The 22,120-nt window shown below is 40.2% G+C and overlaps 1 non-coding gene across 1 annotated transcript; it reads left to right on the top strand.

Moving 5' to 3' along the window:
• The first annotated feature begins 18,851 nt into the window (after positions 1–18,851).
• LOC128133161 (small nucleolar RNA R71) lies at positions 18,852–18,958 on the top strand. The gene has a single exon (XR_008231339.1). It is a non-coding gene; the product is annotated as a small nucleolar RNA R71 (small nucleolar RNA).
• Positions 18,959–22,120: the final 3,162 nt, after the last annotated feature.

The raw sequence follows: 22,120 nt of genomic DNA on the forward strand, positions 1-22,120 counted from the left end.
ACAGACAGATGTCTCGAATCGAGGCTACTACCGCCTTGCGGTTCAAGGCATCGGCCACTACATTGGCCTTACCCGGGTGGTAAAGGATCTCACAATCGTAGTCCTTCACCACATCTAACAATTGACGCTGCCTCATGTTCAGATTTAGATGATCCATGAGGTACCTCAAACTCTTGTGGTCCATTTAAATAGTACAACGGACCCCGTAGAGGTAATGCCGCCAAATCTTGAGGGCGAACAGCACAACCCCTAGCTCTAATCGTGTGTCTTATAGTTAGCCTCGTGAGGCTTCAACTGCCTCGAAGCATAAGCTATCATGTGACCTCGCTGCATCAAAACTGCACCCATGCCTGTGATCGAAGTGTCACAGTAGACTATGAAATCATCTACACCCTCTGGCAGAGTGAGAATTGGTGTCTCGCATAACCGTTGCCTGAGCGTCTCAAAGGCTGCATACTGCTCAGGTCCCCAGCGAAAAACCACCGACTTCTTGGTCAATCGGGTCAAAGGAACTGCAATCTTCGAAAAGTATTGAATAAATCTCCGGTAAAAACCCGCTAGACCCAGGAAACTCCGAATCTCATTTGGAAATCTCGGAATCTCCCATTGCATCACAGCCTCTATCTTAGTTGGATCGACCAGAATACCCTTGTGGTTGACAAGATGCCCAAGAATCTGCACATCACACAAGCATAACTCATACTTGGAGAACTTCGCAAAAAGTCTCTCCTTCCTCAGTGTCTCTAGCACCTCCCTCAGGTGCTCCTCATGCTGCTCCTGAGTTTTGGAGTAAACCAAGATGTCATCAATGAAAACTATTACAGACCGATCCAGCATCAGTCTGCACACTCGGTTCATGAGGTCCATGAACACGGTTGGAGAATTGTTGAGCCCAAACGGCATCACTACAAACTCATAAGGACCATAGTGAGTCCTAAATGTTGTCTTCTGCACATCATCGTCCTTGAATCGCATCTGGTGATGCCCTAACCGTAGATCAATCTTGGAGAACCAAGATGCTCCCTGAAGCTGGTCAAATAAATCATCTATCCTCTCAAGTGGGTAATGCTTCTTCACTGTTACCTTGTTCAGCTCCCGGTAGTCTATGCACATGCGATGTGATCCGTCCTTCTTCTTCACAAACAGGATCGAGGCTCCCCATGACGAACTAACCGGCCTGATAAATCCCTTGTCTAGCAGCTCTTGTAGTTGCGTAGACAACTCCTACATCTCAGGAGGAGCCAAACGATATGGTGCCTTGGCTATCGGAGCCGCACAACGGACTAGGTCAATCCTAAACTCAACTTGTCTCTCCGGAGGTACCCCAGGTAAATCCTCCAGGAATACGTCCGGGTACTCTCGCACCACAGGTACATCATCAACCGTCGCCTTACCCTTATCCCGGGTATCCATGACATAGGCGACGTATCCTGCGCAACCATATTGAATGTGGCGCCTCGCCTTCGCTGTTGAATAGAAAATCGGTCTGCATTGTGGCCTCTCGTCGTGGATCACTAGTCCTCCCCCACTAAGAGTGCGAACCCTCACTAGCTGTTGCTCACAGTCAATCACTGCCATAATGGGGCTCAACCAATCCATACCCACTATAACCTTATTCCCACGCATGGGAATAAGAACCAGATCTACCAAAAACTGCTGATCGAATAACTGTAGTGTACATCCTCTGTGAACCCTCGCAACCCTGACGGTCCTATCATCTGCTATCTCTACATCAAGTGGGCGATCCAGCTCCCCAGTAACCCCTGAGAATCGCTTGCTGAGCGCAATCGACAAAAAAGATCAGGTGGCACCCGAGTCAAACAGTACCAAAGCTGATATACCGTTCACTAGGAACGATCCTATAACAAAACACATAAACATAAGCAATAATCAATATCAATAAATAGATAAGGGAAAGATACATACATGTCACCACGTCGGGAGCTGCTCGTGCCTCCTTTGTTGTCAACTGAAAGGCCCTACTTTTCGCCACAGGCGCCTCACCCCAGCCCTGTCGGCCATTCGTAATCCTCAATGTAGCAGGGGCGGGTGTTACGACCTGCCCTACTGCTGCTAAACTCGGGCACTGGGACTGCTTGTGTCCCCTCTGATTGCACTGAAAGCAAATCAGATCTGATGATGTCGTGGGTGGTGGTAGTAGCTGTACAAGCTATGCTCATATGCCCAGTTCGGCCGTACTTAAAGCAGCCTGAAATCCATGCCTGGCATGCCCCCCTCGTGCATCTTGTCGCACTTGCCATAACGGTTGCAGCCCTGCTGGCTCCTAGGTCTATGGTCTGATACCTTGGGCTTCTTGCCCGAACCCCCTGGGTTTCCTCTTCCTCTCCATCTCTAAGTCCAACTCCCTCTCTCGAGCCCTAGCAATCATGTCCTCCAGCATCTTGCAGTTGGAGCGACTCACAAACTGGCGGATATCACCTCGCAACATCTCATGGTTTTGAATATAAGCATGAAAGTGAAGGAATGTAGAGAAAACATCGGATTTATTTCAAAGTGGATACACCCAAACAAGATGCAAATATTGATCTAGAAAGATAACATAATATTAGATGCCACTATGACTTTGTAAAGGAGATGGCCACACATCACTATGAATAAATTAAAATGGAAATAAAGCATTAGTTTGAGATAAATAAAAAAAGATAACCTAACATGCTTTCCAAGTTGATACACATGCCAAAGAAAATGAGATTTTGTTTTATTACAAGAAATTGAATTGCTAGAAATTAAATGCTTGAAAACAGGATGTCCGGGATGACCAAGTCTTTGGTTCCATAAAGATGATGTAACGGTGGCACAATCTTGAATTGTTGGCTCGGTAAATTGATATAGATCATTGGTGATATCACATAAGATTAGAGTTTGTTTGGTGAGGAAGTCCTTCACAGAAAAACCAAATTCATCAAACTCAATAGAACTTTTATCGTCACGAGTAAATTAACGAACATAAATGAGATTTTTAATAATTTTAGGGGTAATATGAACATTTTTTTAGAAAAGGGTGCGATATGGGTTAGAACCTAGAGTGGAATGACCAATTTCCAGTAACCAGAATTCAAGATCCGTTCCCAACAAGTACATATATATTAGAATTTGAATTTTTGCACTTATTAATAAGGAACTTGAGACTACCTGAGTCGGCATGGAGATGCGCGGTTGCTCCGGTGTCCATATACCAATCGGTGTTACCCAGGTCTTGAAGACTCATCAAGCAAAATGCTTGCGAAAGCGTTGTTAGTTGATCGGGCGGGTATTGGAACACTTTCTGGTTATTAGGTTGTTGACTAACCATATGAACATATGCTTGTTGTTGAGCCGATGGAGAAGTGGGCCACTGATGCTGCTGATTTGGACTTGAGGATACATTGGGCTAGGAAGAATGTTGGGCTGGCAGACAAGGAAATAATCCATGTTGTTGTTGCTGCTGAGGATGAACAAGTATAATAGACCAAGGAGCGAATCCCCCCTTGTTGGTGTGCCCATACGAGAAACCAGGTCCGCTACCACGCCCTTGGCAACCGCCGCCTTTGCCACTATACCGTCCACCTAACCACCGCCTTGTTGTTGTTGTTCGCCACTACGACCATCGTTTTGATGTTCACGAACTGCAAAATTCTAAGAACAAGAAGTGTGGTCGGTAGTGAGGACCGTAGGTGAGGATGCATGATTACAATGAGAAGCTTGAATGAGCCGAGTTTGATCTTTAATCATGGGTCTTTCTTCAAGAGTGAGAATGGATCTCAATTCAAGAAAAATGGGAAGTGGTTTCTGATGGAGGATGGTGTGGATAACATAGGAATATTTGGAAGACAAACTATTAATAGTATAAATCACCAAATTGCATTAAGGCACCGGGGCTCCAATATTGGTACATAAATCGGATATGGATTGTATTTTGGTATAGTATTCCATAATGGTGGAATCACCAAATGCTATGTTACGTAATTCATCATCTAATTCAATGGCCTTGGTTTCTTTGTTTTCATGGAATAATTCTTGAATGGTATTCCATACTTCAGCAGTGGTGGTGTCGTGTTTGATGGGGTTGAGTTTGACACCACTTGAGTTGTCACCTGTCCCGAAGAAGAAGAAGAGAGGAGCTGCGAAGAGAGGGAGATCAAGAAGAGCAGTCATGACTTTGCAGGAGCGAAAACTGGAATCGGATAGGGTTGAGGAGAGAAGGTTGATACCATGTTACAAAGATAATTTCACATAACATTACTATTTTCTTTCTTTCAATTATATATCGAAAATACATAAATGGGTTGACTATAATACACAAGGGCTAACAAATACAATGGGCTATCAATAAATACAATATAATACATATAATATATATATATATATATATATATATATATATATATATATATATGTATATGTACGCTAACACCAAGTGATAAGTAAGGGGATAAGGAGCTAACAAATGACTTATTGAATTGTCTAGAAAAATTTAAAATACATAAAACAAATATAAATTTGTTATACGTATTAAAAAATAATTGGTTATTGAAGTCTTTTTTTAATAATCATATTGTAACACCCCAATTTTTTTTAAGAAACATAATATTAAATCTTCATAAAATAAAGCGAGTCATTACTCTTTTAAAAATACAATTAAGGTTATCAAAAACATCCAACCATACTTATAAAATATTATTTCAATAGAAACATTAGCGAAAGCAAAAACATCCCAGGTTTAAGAACATAACATTTATTTTTCATATAAGTCTTCGAGAGAATGTTGCATGCAGTTAAACTGGTCTCTTTCCTTTATTGAAAGTTGATGATCCTGAAAAATGTTAAATAACAACGGGTAAGCATAACACTTAGTGAGCATATACATTACTCTACCATTATATAGATCACTTACTACACATAGCATGACATTTCACATAAAAACATAAGACATAAACATAAACATTCCTAGCATATATTGTTGGTACCAACCATAACATTGTTCCCCCTTCCGGGTACCCCCTTACTCCCTAAATAAGGAAGAAGAGATAAGAGTTCAACTTACCTCACTAAAGGACAAACCACATTCTGTCTTACCTTGTTCTCTCTACCAGATTATGGTATCCGTGAACAAATACATGAAACAAGTAATGCCTACATAATAGAAGAGTTAGTGTAACCCACCTCTCTTGATAACTCGAAACACTCTAGTTGTAATAGCCAAATGAACCTCCTTCTTTTTTAACACCCAACGACTTGAAAAAGGCTAGCACACCGCTTATTGACATCCCCTTCCTTCCCAACAACCCCCTCCGATAGCTCTTCTCTGGTAGCTCTAACTCCGACGACGACAACAACTCAAACTGATGACTTCTTTTTTTGGCGCTTCAAGGAATGCGGATGGGTTATATCAAGATTAACGTTGGAATGGGGCTATACCTACGATCGTAGGCTACAAGGCAAGAAGTCCCGAACTTCAAATTCAATTCTCGTTGATTAGACTGAAGAAATCCTTAATTTTTAGTTTAGCCCCTGAGCTTTATCATAATGACGATTTTAACCCCATAAACAAATTTCTTTACAAAATATAGTTTTAAAACTTGGCACATTCAACCCTTTTTTTAGAAAAAGGTTACAATCCCCCTAAATACTCATTTCATTATTAATTATTAATAAAATTATTTATTTAATTATCAATTCATCTTTATTTATAATTTAATCATTTAAATTTATATAACATCTTTTATTCGTTTTATTCACCAATATAATTCCTTAGAATATATCCCTAATTATATGATTATTCTTATGAATTTATAAGCTTGTTTCAGGAATTACTAATGAGAAACAAGACGCTACAACTCTCCCCCGCTTAATAAAATTTTGTCCTTGAAATTACTGGTCCTTCAAATATCTTAGACACAAACTAAAACCTCAAGGCACATCTCACTATGGCTCCTTATACTAATACGTTTACTTAACTTCTTTTCTTGAACCTCAAATTTTATTGGTGGTAAATCCTACAATTATTCATGGTATACTCAAACGTGTAATCATAGTCATCTGTCTCCTGCTCAATTTATAAGATTAAGCTTACGCTTTATTATTGATTTGAGCTTTCTCATATGTTTAACTGTTTCGCGCCCTCAACAGTGTCACTAGGATTACATTGATCTTTAAATTTAATTTTTATTTAATTAATTAATTATTTATTTATTTTATCCTGATTACTTAGATTAATTCGTACTTTCGTTTACTAAACACTAACTGACTTACACTTCCCGGTATATATAGATACTTTGTTTTATCCTGTACTACATCATGTAAAACTACATGCTGATATCGACTTGTTATCATACCTTAGATCTACTTAGAAATGTAATTCACCCAACTTCATCAAGGTCTAAGACACATGATCGCAACATGTCGACTGAAACATTCTACTACATTTCCATCTATCTAAAAGCAGTATACTACTTGAACCAACATTTAACACTTCGATCGTCATGGAAATTCTTCTAAACTTATCATATTAACTGGCCATTTTCTATTGGAATAACTATAAATTGGCACCTTGTGCTTGCATACTACCTTACATGTCATAATTATATGCTAACATTACTAAAAGAACCACTCTTACATTGTTAAGTAGCGAGCCTTACTGATCAATCTACATACTTTACTCGTAGTGCATCTTATTACATGAGGTTTCTAGGCATCCTTTGTGATTACATCTTGGGATATAATTCCTTACTTTAAAATAATTTTCCATATCAACTATTGTCTACCAAGGAGTTTTTTTATGCTAAACTTTTGACATGTTTAGACATTTCTCTACACAACTATCCACATTTCACTTCAATCTCAAACAACACTAACCTTTCTTCACATCTCTGTATATCGTAATAATACATGAGTAAATTGAAAATTCCGACTTTAGAGCTTTATTTGGAAGGATTTATCTGGTCCCAATGGCGAATGGAATTCAAATATGGTTGTATTGAGTCAACAATTATCAGTTATCTCTAACAAGATTGGAAATATATTCCCTAACCGGCGCCTTACCTTGGTTCTTATCCTTTGTACCTTAATATTCATCCTTCCTGGTCCTATCAAAGAGTTCTATAAACATTATCATCATCATGTATAAAATTAGAAATGGTACACAACTCTACTCTAGCTCATAATATATGTTATGATGTTAGCTTTGTCTAGGTGGAAAAATATCTCTTAGTCATTATATCTATTCACATCTAGCAATCTCGACCGCCTCATACTCAGCTCCTGGTAGTCCATTAGGTATCTAAGGCTCTTGGAGCCGGTGTATATTGTACATTGTACCTCATTCAGGTAGTGCCCTCACTTCATTTAGAGTAAACGACTGTCGATTCTAAGTTATGGATCAGAAAACTAACCTCATGTGGTCTCATACACCTTTAGGCATACATACGTTTCCTCTTGTTACATCAACACATAAACTAGTCCATGACAAGTCAATCATAGTAACCGGTCATGTCATCGATCCTATCACGGAATTTCAAGGTTGAAAAATCTCTTAATTTCTTCCCCAATACTGTTGAAGTTATCTATTGTTCATCTTGCTTGATATTTCTTTCTAATAGCTTATAAAACTCAATCAAGTTTTCAGGCCATGCTCCAAACCCTAAGAATAATCAGACAAGAACATGCAAAAACGATCCTCATCACAATCTTCAACCAAATTTAATCCTTCCTTTGTAATAAAATACACTCCTATTTTAAAATTATTTTATAAATCCTTTTATCTTAGTATGAACCTAGGTGATTTCTCTAATAGTACCCAACTAGGCCAAGGAAATTTCTGTAATTTGTGGATGCTTTCGGGAAAACCCACTTCATCATTGTATCTACTTTTACTGGGTCCTCATTATGCTTTAAGAACTCACACTGTAAATTGTAGAATATGACTTCTTCCTCCTTAGGATCCTATATACTTTTCATAGATAACATGTGTACTCTTCCCATGACACGGAGTAGATCTTCATGTCGCTCACATGGTTTATCATATTCATGAATGTTTTTGGTGCATTCATAAGTCCGAATGGTATCACAACGAGCTAATAGTGTCCAAATTTAATCTTGAACATTGTCTTGTGTACATCCCCATCTCTATCCTTAATCTTCCTGATAGTAACTTGTTCAAACATAAAGTTTGGAGAACTGGGCTACTTCACCAATTCTCTAAATTTATCTTCATTTCCCATGATCTAACAGGAACCTAGGCAACCTTATGTTGTCTACCAATACTCCAATAATCAACATCAAACTCCTCCACTATCACCAATCTCGACCATGACTCCATACCAAGCCTTCCCTAATGTAAGTTATCTTCATCGTCTTGTTGCGAGCCTTACACCTTGCAGTGGAAATGACTCTCGGATATCAACCCTTATAACATTTTCATAGTAAAGCATCTTTATATCCTCAGTAGCCATAAAATTTGAGCAAAACAGTGTATTTTCAAGACATTTATTGGTGATATCATTCACCAGTTTTGTAGTCTGCTTCTTCACCATGAACTTCTTTTCTATTTTGTTGATCTCTACTAATGGTATATACTCCTTTTTAAACATCAATTTTAATTCTTCCTAGGTTATGGCTACCACTTTTTCATCAATACGAGACTTCTACATCAGTTCCCACCAATCTCTCTCGCTCCATCTCGCAACAAGATCGTAGCTATAAATATATTTGCCTTAGCAGGATAGAAATTGGTGTGAAAGGCACCCTTAGTGTCAGTGGTGATGGTGGTAGAGGGTAATATGGTAATTTGATATTTTCCTAATGAATTGGAATTAATTCCATCTAAACATTGAAAGAATTAACTTTCATTCATTTTATGGAAAAAAAATTTCATTTAAAATCCAATTCTATCTCAAAAAGTTGAACCAAACACCAGAATCATAGGCAGATCCAAGGGGTATCCCGGGATACCCCGTTAAAAAAATTTCGGTAGTGTATATATACGCATCCCTTCACTTATAAGCACAAACAAACAGTTAGTTTACCGGTTAAGGTGCTGGCTTCTTGAAACAAAGTTCTTAGGATCAATTCTTCCTCCTCACAAATCCTTTGTTTACATTTCTTTTATTTTTCTAACTATTATATTATTTTATTTTCCCAACTATTCTATCCCACATCGCCAAACACATGTAAACTCAGTTATTTTCATCTATTATAATAACTTTTTTATCATCATGCTTCATTTGATATCCAATTTGAGTCCCACATTGATTCAAGTATCAAAAGATACTTCAACTTCATCTTTATATAACAAGGCTTGAAGTTATCTAATTGTAATGCCTGTATATTCGGGCTAGTCAATCTAGAGATAATAAGCGTTAAAAATGAATTTTTGATAGAAGATTATTTAAGATAAATAATCTTAACCAAAGTTATATTATATGTCACAAGGATTTCGTACTATAAAGAAGGTTGAAATCCGACTTATAACGAAGAAGTTATGTCTCGTTAAAGCTTCACGATTAAACCGGCACGGCTCCGCATATCGTAAAAAGTGAATTTTTTACAAAATACTTTTTATCCTTAAAGATCTAAAAAAAAGTCGTAGTATACATTAAACAAAGAGCATGCATATAGAGAACGTCCAAATCTGACTTTGTTAGAAGAAGTTATGATTTTTTCTAAGATTCAGCGTAGAGTATACAGTTTGGAAAGTGAATTTTAGATCGATCAATTTTTAGCCAAAATGATCTAAATGCGAATTGAATATCTCATTAATAGTAGTTCAACGATAAAAAGACAATCGAAAACAGAGTCTGTACGTAAAAGTTACGAATTTTACACGGTCGTTAACGGCATAATCTTCTTAGACTATTAAATTTAAAATTTGTTGAGAATTAGCCAATGGGATCAAAAGCAAAGTTGTAGATCTTGTGAATGCCTACACGTGGATATAAAAAAACGTCAAAAACGGAGCTCGTATGTGAAAGTTATGATTTTTTTAAGATTGACAGTTTTACGTGCGTTCTACGCCACGTGTCAGCACCAGGCGAAGCCTTGGTGCCTACATAGGACTCACAACGTGAGAGACATGTATCATGACGCGAGAGGCCCCAGAACAACCTATAAATAGAGCCAAAAATCACTCCATTCCTCATACCTTTCAACTCCATTCTCTCCCAAACCCCCCAAGGTCCCAAGACCTTTTCTCTAGCACCTCCTAGGTGTTAATATTGGAGCCCAGATGTAACGCCCCGATTCTCAGGTAATAATTTAAATAAAATATTTTTGGGTTTTGGCCTTACTCGACGAGTTGGTTGCCCTACTCGTCGAGTAGCAGCGGGTTGGATCGCAAATTAAGTAACCTACTTGGCAAGTCCTTTGTGGGACTCGACGAGTAGGAGCTGGAAAGTGAAACCATGAGTTCCGAGGTTTGCGCCCCTATTTAAAGAAGCTCAAGCCTCTTTCAATTCCTTTGCAGCCCCCTTTGCATCTCTAGCTTGTGTGTGTGTTTGCCCATTGTGTGTTGAAGCTTGAGAGAAGATTTTGGTGAAAAAGTTTGGTGAATCAAGTGATTTAGGCAAAGAGCTGGGAAGAGATCCGATTTCTTCTTCTGTGGACATCTCTTAGGAAGGTAGTTAACCATTTCCCTTAGTTATTTCAGTTAGACCTCATCCTTGAATGGGTTTTAGGGTTTTAGAAAGGGTATCAAGTTGGTATGGCAATCTATGGGTTAGATCTGAAGTTGTAACTTCAGATCCGGACCCTCTTTGGATTATTCAAGCATAAAGTTCCAGCTTTAGTCGAGTTTAAGGTCCCCTTGATCCATGAACAACCATTAAGAGCTTGGTTTTGGCATTTGGAGCTTGTAAGGCAATGCATGCACGTAAAGTTTGCAACTTTACATGATAAGCAGGCTTAAGGAAGCTAGATTTGCAATTTGGGACCTTGCCATGGCTTATAGACGTCTTCATGTTAAAATGATTGAACGAACTCGGCGAGTCGCAAAGCCGACTCGGCTAGTCATATGAAGATATGCATTAGACCCGGCGAGTTGGATGAACAACTCGGCGAGTCAATTGAAGGAAGTTGTGAACTCGACGAGTTGGTTGAACAACTCGGCGAGTTAGATAAAGATGGTCATGAAACTCGACGAGTTGAAGAACAACTCGACGAGTCGTATGAGTTTTAGCCAAGGATATGTTTGCATGTCACCCGTCGAGTTGCAAGGAGGAAACTTGATGGGTGGCCTTGAGACTTGATCAGGATTCGAAGGAACTCGATGAGTCACCCTGATGACTCGGCGAGTTGGAATGTGCTTCAAAGACTCGGCGAGCAACCGAGTGTACTCGGCGAGTTGAGGTCAACATGGACTGTTGACCTTGACCAAGGACTTTGACCTTGATCAGGGATTGACTAGTATGTAATAGAGTTCCTTATAAGGCTAAGGACTTATGAGTATATTGTGCTATGGATATAGGTGGTGGAGCCGGTGACAAGTGATCCGATAGTTGGAGTTACCTTTCGAGTCGACATCTGCGAGGTGAGTTATCCTCACTATATTGATAGGGTCTACGGCACCAAGGCCGACCCTTTAGTTGTTATTGTTATGGTATGCTACATGTGATATGATCTGTTTGATCGGAATTAGGGGAGACAATATGTTATGCTTTTATGATCCGTAGGGATTGGTATGTTAGTGACCTGCTAGGTCGGTGCTCTAGTTACGAGAGAATTCTATGATTGATGATCAGTGAAATAGATATGCTTGATGTTTGTATATGCCTGATGTACACAAAAGTACTCACTAATTTTAATATTTATAACCTAAAAAACTTAACTAACTATGCACTTATAGGCAGTGTACCTAGTCAGATTACAATATAGCTTGAGTAAGTCGGGTGTCGATCACAGGGAACAGTGTTCTAATTAATTTACTTACTATTAAATTAACCTAATTTATTAACAAGTTTAAAAGGGTTTGTATTTGGTTTTACAAGATCAGATGAACTTAAATTCAAATTCAATAATCAAAAACACACTCTTGTTTAGTTTGAATCCACTTCTCCCTTATGGCTAGCTAATGATTACGGATTATTAAGTTGGTTTTTAGTTGTATTAGTAATTTAGTTCTAACTTACCAATAATTAACTAATTCATGTCAAACCATGTATGTTCACACATAGTTAAACACAGAACTAATTATGAATGTAAATATGCTATGTAAGATTTGTTGTATAAACGCAATTATGATCACAATACACGTTCTCTAGCACAACTAAGCTTTATTTATTCTAATTACTAACTAAGATTGGTCAATCCTAGCTCTATCAATTCAATGTTCACTAAATCATTAGGTAAACAGGTTCATGCAGTTTAATGGTCACTAAGCTACACAGAACATGCAATCAAGCAATTAGAAAAACAAATAATAACATGCTAGGTTACACAAATCAAACACAAGCAATTTTTACCAACTAAATTTAATCCATAACAATTGAGATATTCATAAGTTTAAAAGCTTCATCTAGCTAAACAACAGTAGCTAGATCCAGCAGCTCATCATAGCAACTAAACCAACACAGCTAAAAATAATGAAAGACATGTTCTTATTTAACTAAAATATAAACCTCTATTCTTTTTGGTGTTGAAAACCTTCTTCCAGAACCCTTCTTTCGCTCTGAATCGTCTCCTGGAACTCTTTCCTTCTGCCAAAAGCTTGTCCCTTTCATAATAATCAGGAGAACTTATATAATCTTCAAAAACCCGCGCCACGTCGTGGCCAGCTGTGCCACGTCGTGGGCTTCAAGTAATCTGTATCCTCCAAGGAAATCCTCCGCGTCGCGATGTCTATCTTCTGGAAACCCCATGCCACGTCGTGGGTTTCATCGCCACGTCGTGAATTAAGTATTTATCGTGAATTTATTCTTTTCTTGTCTTTCAAGCCTCCCATGTTCCACATTTTGTCACTTTTGGTCCCTCTCTTCGAAAATCCTTTATATTGACTGAAAATAACAATTTAAAGTTATAAGTATCATTATTCTAAACATATTATCAATTTATTAATAAAAATGTACTTAAATATTGCCTAAAAATAAGTATAAATATGGCAATATCAAAATACCCCACACTTAGGTTTTGCTTGCCCCCAAGCAAATTTAAACTTAATTCTTAATTACTAACACCACACAGAACAATCCGACTCTAGTTCAGCCATTATGCCAAGACCTCAACGCATGAATCTGTGTCTAAAATTTTCCTAAAGTACCCCCCCCATACTTTAAATACTCACAATCTTCATAAACACTCGTCCACTTTTTCCAAACAATGCTCATTTTATGCAACCCTCCGAATCCATCTGCAGAAAACCTCCTTATCCTCAAGGTATTTTTAGTTGAGCAACCTAAGCATACATAATCTAGAATTACAATCATTGATACCACTATGGAGCTCTTTTGGAATTCTTCATTTCTTTGACATTTGATCTTTGATTTCTTTGAATTCACCACCTTATTTGATTTGATTTCTGGTATCTTCAACTTTTGAATTTCTTGGAATTTCGATCTTTTGATCTTCACTTTATTTGCTCCAAAATTCTTCACACTTTACTCGTAATTCTCTCTTTTTTTTAACATGTACCTCTCTTTTTTCACTCAAAACCTACATGCTTAAGCAGAGGCGCTCAACCTCAACCTTTATCGGTTAATGATAATAATTTTTCTGGATACATTTCAGGTTTAGGCTGCTAAACATATTGCATCCCTCAAACCAAGCGGGGTTATGTTTTTGTTCCATGATTTCACTAAAATAAGGGAGGCCACAAATGCACTATAACATGTATTGGCTCAACTAAACATTTGAACTTTCATTGGATCATCCCACATAATACTAGCAATTATAGCTCAAATTATTACTACTAGATTTAATTATTAAAAATTTCAATTTTCAAATTTTCAATTTTTACTATCAAATTCTATGATTTTCTAGCAATTTACTTTTTCTACCCCTACCCCACACTTATTTCATACAATGCCCTCGTTGTATTCATAAAAATAAATCAAAATTAAAGAAAAGTGAGAAAAAGGAACAGACTCCCTTGGGATAGTGGCGTGAGCATCTCCAAAAGTGTGGAAAACGTGCCTCTGAAATCTGGACCTCCAAAAATAGAAACTCGGTGTAGAACTGGGTGAATATGTAAATAAACCACAAACATGACTCGAAACTTCAATTCTTCAAAGTGGGTGTTTGTAAGTAAAAATGTGGGCAATGATAAACTGGGACACGTCGTGGCAGGTAACTGGCCACGTCGTGATATGGGATGAAAGCTCGAACACCAAACTGCTTAATTTCTTCAAATTGCAAGAGCGCCACGACGTGGCGTAAGAATTTCACGTCGTGGAAACTGGACATCAGCAGAAAACACCTTATTTGTTTCATTTACTCTAGCAACTTGACCAATGGCTAAATGGTTTAAGGCGCTTTTATGCAAATATATTTCCCAACTGTAACCTCTCTCCTACTAATATACCCCACACTTATCTTGAATTGTGGGTTCCAACTCACGACTCTAAGCTTCCTTGACTAGACAAACACGACTCGAAAGTTAACCTTCTATGCTCCTTAGAATTCCAATGCTAATCTGAAAAATGGAACAACCCAAAAGAAATAAAAAAGTAACATCATAGTTTAAGAATGGTTTACATTACACACCAAATTCAAACATAAAAAAAACTAAAAACTACTCAAAAACAAAACAAAATGAAAAGAAAAAAAATAAAATCAATCATCATCTTGATCTTGTGCTCCACTTGGCCCTGCCCCGTCATTCTGTGGACACCATAGCTCCTCCCATGTTGGAAAATAAGGATACTGTGGTGGCATAGAGGGTGGTCGGGTCACACCCAAATGTGAATAAATACCCTCAATAAGTTGGGTATGGTAAATGGCATGCCCCCATAGATTATCCAAATACGTTCCCACCCGACTCTGAAAAGGGTCAGTGGGCACCCCCTGCACATACTACGAAGCAGCACGCTCTCTCTTGACTTCACCTCTAGCCCGCACATTCCGGCACTGCGGTCTGGCTGGTGGTTGCTGTCCTGGCTGCGCCTCCTCTTGCTCGTCATCTATCGGCGGTATAACAAAATGACCCCCGATATTCACCACCGCTCGCATAACTCCCAAGACTTGAATGGTCAAGTCTGTGTCCGGGAATCGAGTAAGATTCCTCACAAAGTCATGGGTCAAAATATGATATGACCTAGCAAGGCGAGTAACCAAATGCCCCTAGTAATCGGGCTCCCTGGCCTAGAATTGGCCGCTTTCTTCCCCATGAACCTCACCAACATGTAAGGTAAATCACAACAAACTCCTGGGGTAATAAGAGTCCACAAATAAAACAGATTCTGAATGGGGACTTTATCACCATGATGCTTGTGATTTATTGAAAAAGTGATAAGGCGGTGTAAAAATCGGAAAACAAGATTCCGAATTTGTGACTGACTCGAGTGAGTGTTGTACTCATGGCTAGAAATGCCCCGCCAGAACTGCACATCCATAACACTGGGAGTAAAATCCCGAACGCATCCAAGCAAGAACGATATGAAAAATGGAGATTGCGTCTCCACTTCGGTATAAAGCCCCATACGCCAAGCGAATTCCTGAAGACTACACTCTCTATAAACACCACCCAAACGAAACACAAGTGCCCGGTTGTAGTGAAATCAAGGGTGCGTTCCTTGAAGCATATGGTAGAGAAAAACTCTACCGACAATTCCCGGTACACGGGTTCTTGGATGGAAAACAAATTCCTCCATCCGTGACAAGTGAAAGACCCCTTCGTATGTTTTCGACCAATAGCGTGCCAACTCAGCCACCATTCCCACACCACCAAGCCATCCCCAATCAATAATTGGGGCTATCGCAAACTCCCTATATTACAGCCATCCTAGCCGATTCTCGTAAGTAGTTAACAACGGTCGGGGAATGTTTTGAGGAAACTGGTATAAGGGATGTATACTTGCTACATCTATCGGGTTTTCCTCCTGTGGAATAGCTCGTCGTGGTCCCATTTCCGCATACAAAATCAAACCAAAACAACAAACATCCAAAACATTAAAACAATTTATGCTGTTCTACCAGAAGTCACGACGTGGCCAGGCTATGCCACGTCGTGGGCCGCAGTCGGTCACAGTTCTCGGATCGGTCCATTTATATACCATTTCTACCAAAATTAGTGCTTGGGGTTTGTTCCTATCGACATTTAAAGGACTTGCAATCTAAAATCAACCACTAGATTCAACCAATTTCGTGAATCCTACAAACCCTAACCATGAAAACTTGAAATTGGAAGAACTAACTACAAAAAATGAGTAGAATACATACCAAGTAGATTAATTGACAAGATCTTGCAAGGAAATTTGAAATAGATTAAGAAAGTGGCTGTGGGGTTTTGTTGTTCCCGTTCGTGCGACAGTTTTCAAGTGGGGAAAGAGAATGATCGGTCAAAGGGTTTTAAGGAAATGGTCCCCCCTACTTTTTAAAGGCCACGACGTGGCTAGCTATGCCCACGTCGTGGACCTTAAATATGTCATCTGGTCCCGTGTTTTCAATTTGACCCACGACGTGGCTGGCTATGCCCACGTCATGGAAACTGCCCAAATGCAAAATTTTAATAAAGTCTCACATATTAACTAATTACTTTGCATTTCCTTCATTATTTAAAGTTCCCCACAGCTAATTCTTTACTAATTATCAGTTATTAGATAATGAGCTGATGTCTTTCCTAAAAAAAATTAAAAGAAAAGAAAATGCAAACCAAACTCGGGTTGCCTCCCGAGAAGCGCTTCTTTTTCTTGGAGTCTTGAGTTGGACTCCGTGCCTTCTACATTGAATCTTCTGAAGAGTCCACCATTAAGATCTTTTGTTCCTTGAACCGCCGCTTGTAAGCTTGAACTCCCCTTTTATATGCCTTCTTTGAATTCTCCTTTTTAGCTTTGCCCTCTTCTTCAAGCTTTCGTTTTGTGCCCTTAGTTTGTTCCCTGCACTCCATAGCAACCTCCTCTTCTTTCACCACTAGCTTTGTTACTCTTGAAGTGACCTCCTCTTCATCACTTGTCATCTCCTCATCCTCTTTGCTCACCCAAGAAGGCGGACTCTTGTAAGCTATGACTTCAATCAAATATGGAACAGATGCCCTCAGTTTTGTCCTTTTGACTCGATGAATTGTCTTTATCTCTTCTTCCATAAGCTTTTCCAGTTCTTCTAGTTCATTCTCTTCGTTAATTGTGAACACCTATTCTTTATCTTCTTGAAAGTCATCTTTTATCCCAAAGACTTCTTGTTCATCTCCAACCCTTAAAGTGAGCTTAGACTTGCGGATATCAACAAGGGCTCCAGCAGTGTTAAGCAATGGACGACCAAGGATTATTGGAACATCCGGATCTTCTTTCATGTCCAAGACTACAAAGTCTATTGGAAAAACAAATTTTCCAATTTTCACCAAAATATCCTCCACGATGCCCCGGTGTTGTGTCACCGAAAGATTTGCCATGTGAATCTTCATTTTTGTAGCCTTCATTTTCTGAATCTCCAATTTTTGATAAAATGAAAAAGGCATCAAATTAATGCTAGCCCCAGAATCGGCTAAAGCATTAACCTTCATTTTATTCCCAAACTCACATGGAAGAGTGACGTGTCCAGGATCCCCCATCTTTTCTAGTGTTTCTCCCAACACAGCTTTTGAAGTTTGTTCACTTAGAATCACTGTAGACTGCTTCTTTAATTGCCTTCGAGTGTCTATCAAGTCTTGCAGTGATTTCTGGTTCTCGGGAGCTTTGGATAAGGAATCGACAAAGGGGGTATTAATTGGGATTCCCTTCACATGCTTTACATACTCTAAATGCTCCTTCTCCAGTAGACTAAGTGCAGCTCGGGTGGGAAATGACAAAGGTGGCTGATAAGCTGGAACGGGCTCAAAGGGTTTTTGATCAGACATGCGCCACGTCGTGGCCAGAGGAGTGCCACGTCGTGGCGCGCCTGGTTCAACAATTTCTCCACTTTCGATCCTTGATTTCTTGGGCTGCTGCGGTTCTTCTTCCAATGCCTCCAGGAATTCAGAGATTGCATCTTCTTCAGTATCGATGGCCATTACGTGAGATTGGGTCTTTACTTCGGGATTCTTCGGGGACAATTTTTCATGAACTAAAGTGGCTAGTTGACCAAATTGTACTTCAAGGTTATGGATGGAGGCTTGCTGATTCTTTATCAGAGTTTGTTGTTCCATAATGGCAGAATTAGTGGCATCGTGTCTCTTTTCCGAAGCTTCCATAAACTTCATCAAAATGGTCTCTAGGTTGGGTTTCTTCTCGGCTAGTGGCTGCTCCTTTTGATAAAGGCCTCGACCTGTCTGCCTATACTTTTCTTCTTTTTGCTTCTTGTACTCTTCATATGGCAGCCACTCCTTCTTTGGTTTCCTCCAGTCCTCATCAAACTTATCCCCACTAGAGTAGCACACTTGAGCTTTTCTGTTCCCAAACTTATCTACATTGCATTCCTTGGTCAAGTGTGGACCACTGCATCTCTCACAACCCACTCTTATGGCATGTATCGACTGGTCCATTTGTGTTATCCTGTGATCCATATTATTCAGCATGGCCATGACAGCTGCTATTTCTTCAGTTTGGGCCCCTCCACCTCCTTTGATTCCATCTTGCCTCGGGTTGTGGTATTCGCGAGAGTGCTTCGCGAATTCTTTAATTAGCTCTTTGACCTCCCTTGGATTTTTCTTTGTCAACGGTCCTTGAGAATCAAGGAGTTGTCTTGTCATCACGTTGACCCCATCATAAAAGATTGACATCTCTTGCAGCACATTTAGGTCATGTTGAGGGTAATTTCTGAGCAAGCCCTTGTACCGCTCCCATGCTTCGTATAGTGACTCCCCCGGCTGTTGCTCAAAGTTGGCTATTGCCTTCTTGAGTTTGGCTATCTTGGATGGCCGGCAAAACTGATCCAAGAATTGCTCACGCATTTGAGCCCAAGTGGTGATTGTACCCGGTGGGAGTGCCTTTAACCACTCCTTAGCAGCTCCTTTAAAAGTGATAGGAAGCATCCTAAGCAAGACTGTGTTTATGTTGACATTTGGGACATTGAAGTAATCTGCAATGTCATTGTCTTCATCTAGATGCTTAAAAGCATCCTCATGATCTTTCCCGAAAAATGGGATGTCCTTCAGTGCAGTCAATATGTGTCCCTTTAGCTCGAATGTGGCAGTTGTAACATCCCGGAATATCAAGAGTAAAGTTGAAGGGCTAAAAGAGTAAGTTGGGAAGGGGAACTCGGCGAGTCCATGGGTGGACTCAGTGAGTAGGGTCACGACTTTGGTCGCGTGTTAAGTGGCCGACTCGGCGAGTCAGCGGATGGACTCGGCGAGTAGGCGCCGAGTGGAGAAAACCCTAAATCCGGAGGATGAGCCCTATATAAAGAACATTATACCCACTCCCCAGCCTCTTTACCCTCTATTGAAGTCCAGATAGCCCTAAGACGTGATTGTGAGGGATTAGAGTGTAATTGGAGCTTGGAGAAGTGGTTGTTGAAGAAATCTTGAAGGAGAAGAGACTTGGATCAAAGGGCTTTGCAAGGATCCAGATTAATCTTCTCTTGGAGCTTCCTTTTGAGGTATTATTTCATTGTTTGAGTTGCTATTATCTAGATTCATCATTTTTGGAGGTGTTAGAGATCATATCCTTTGGTGTATTGGAGTTTAGAGGTTAGATCTGAGGTTTCTACCTCAGATCTGGAATGGAGAAGGGTTAGATGCATAAAAGTCTCTGTTTTTGAGTGATTAAATGAGCTATCTTGTCCCAAACCCAAACCCTAGAGTGAAAATGCCTAGATCTCCTTGGATTCACGTAAAGTTTGCCACTTTACGTGATGGATGGCCTTAGGAAGGGTAGATCTATGGTTTGGATCATCTGCATGGCTTGGAAAGCCTCGGTATGGATTCAGACCCGGTGGTACTCGGCGAGTTGCTTGAAGATAGGCTGAAACTCGGCGAGTTGGAAGAACAACTCGGCGAATTGGATGAAGATGGCCTGGAACTCGGCGAGTTGGAAGAACAACTCGGCGAGTAGGTTGAAGATAGCCTTAGACTCGATGAGTCTATTCTTGGACTCGGCGACTCTTGTCGAAGAGTCCCAATCTTTTCTGGTTGAGCCGAGAATCGGTGAGTCAAGGGATGACTCGGTGAGTTGTGTGCGAGTGGACTCAGAGTTGTTGGACTCGGTGAGTCTCGGGGTGACTCGGTGAGTTGGGTCGCGGATTGAAGGAAATGCTTGGCATGGGGACTCGGCGAGTCATCGGGTTGACTAGGCAAGTAGAGTCAGTCAAGGGTTGACTTTGACTTTGACCAAGGGTTGACCTGTTGTCTTCCGGGGGTATTTTGGTAATTATTGGTAATTATTGAGTTCAGTGCTTTGGTGTTGTTCAGTGGAGGAGTTCGTGTTTGGAGCAGCGGGATCTTATCTTTTCAGTCGGCAGTTTCGAGGTGAGTTATCCTCACTATATCAACAAGGTCTAAGGCACCAAGGCTGGCCCTTTATCGGATTGAGATCCGGGTATTTGTTGTATGTTATTGCTTTGATATGTTGCATCCTGAGATGTAGGGTGATGCTATGTTAGAGACCTGGTTGAGGTCGGTATCCTGAGATGTAGGGTGATGCTATGCTAGTGACCGGTTAGGTCGGTATCTTGGTTAGGATGATGATATGTTATGTGATCTGTTTGATCGGTTTGTTGACTGTGAATTGTTATATGATTGTATGTTTATGTGCACATGGTTGTTTGGATTAGAGTTGGGTTGAGCGGGTCCTGCTTTGTGTTGTAGGCCAAGATACCCAGGGCGGACCGGTTGTCCCGAAGTCCTAGCGAGCGGTCCGGATAGACTGTAGGCCCCAAGAGGGCGGACCAGACGTGCCGAGGCTTGGAGAGTGGACCAGGCCGACTGAAGGCCCGACGCGGGCGGAACAGTCATACTGTAGACTCAGAGAGTGGACCGGGTGGATTGAAGGCCCGGTGCGGGCGGACCAATCACACTGTAGACTCGATGTATATGGCTAGACTCGGAGGGTGGACCAGGTGGACTGTTGGCCGATGCGGCGGACCAGTCACACAGTAGACCCGAAGTGCATGGCTGTTCTGTGATCGGATATGATATGACATGTTATGCGTGTATGGTATATGTGGTTGGTATTTTGGGGATATCTCACTAAGCTTTCGGGCTTACAGTTGTGGTTTTATGTTTTTCAGGTTCTTCAGGAGACCGTGGCAAGGCAAAGGCGTGATCGTACCGCTCCTCATGTTTATGTTGTGATGAGATTCTGGGAATACTTTAATTTAACTGTATTGAAAACCTTTTTGTAATAAATTAATGAAATCGGGGTGTTTTTGAAAAGTTTAAATCGGTTGGAATTTTTCGGTCGTTACAGCAGTGGCAGGTATTGCGGGTTGGACTAAACCGGGACGCACATCTTCTCGGATCCGCTTCTTGTAAGCTCCCATGGACATTTCTTCAATCGTTGACATCTCGTTGCTTGGCTCGTTCTCGGGTTCGCTTGTGTGTTCTTCAAATTCCGGCTCGGTATCGCTTTCGGACTCGGTTTGGATGGGTGTATGATCCAAATGCTCAAGATTGCTCTTGTGCCTCGCTGATGAACTTGACTCTCCTGTCTTCTTTCCCGACTTCCTAGAAAAAGCTGACTTCAATTCTTGTAAGGGCATCTTTTTCTTGTGAAGTGCAGACTCGGGATCTTCCAGTAGTGGCACCAAGTGTGTGTTTGAGCTTCTGGTCATGAACTCTTGCAACTTTCTAAACTAAAAACGTAAAACTGAACTAAAATAAGAAAAACTAACTTCAAACTATAAATTTAGTTTTTTAACTGTCCACGTCGTGGCAGGTATATGGCCACGTCGTGGACTCTGTGATTGACAGAAAAATTTTATTTTGCTGAAAATTTAACTTTTTGTGGTTTTTACTCCACAAGAAGGATCGATTAATTTAATGCAAATAAATAAGCTAAAAACTAAGTCGTTCCCCGGCAACGGCGCCAAAAACTTGATGTGCACAAAAGTACTCACTAATTTTAAT

This window comes from Lactuca sativa, chromosome 3, assembly GCF_002870075.4.
Source record: "Lactuca sativa cultivar Salinas chromosome 3, Lsat_Salinas_v11, whole genome shotgun sequence".
In the NCBI taxonomy this organism is placed as follows: Eukaryota; Viridiplantae; Streptophyta; class Magnoliopsida; order Asterales; family Asteraceae; genus Lactuca; species Lactuca sativa.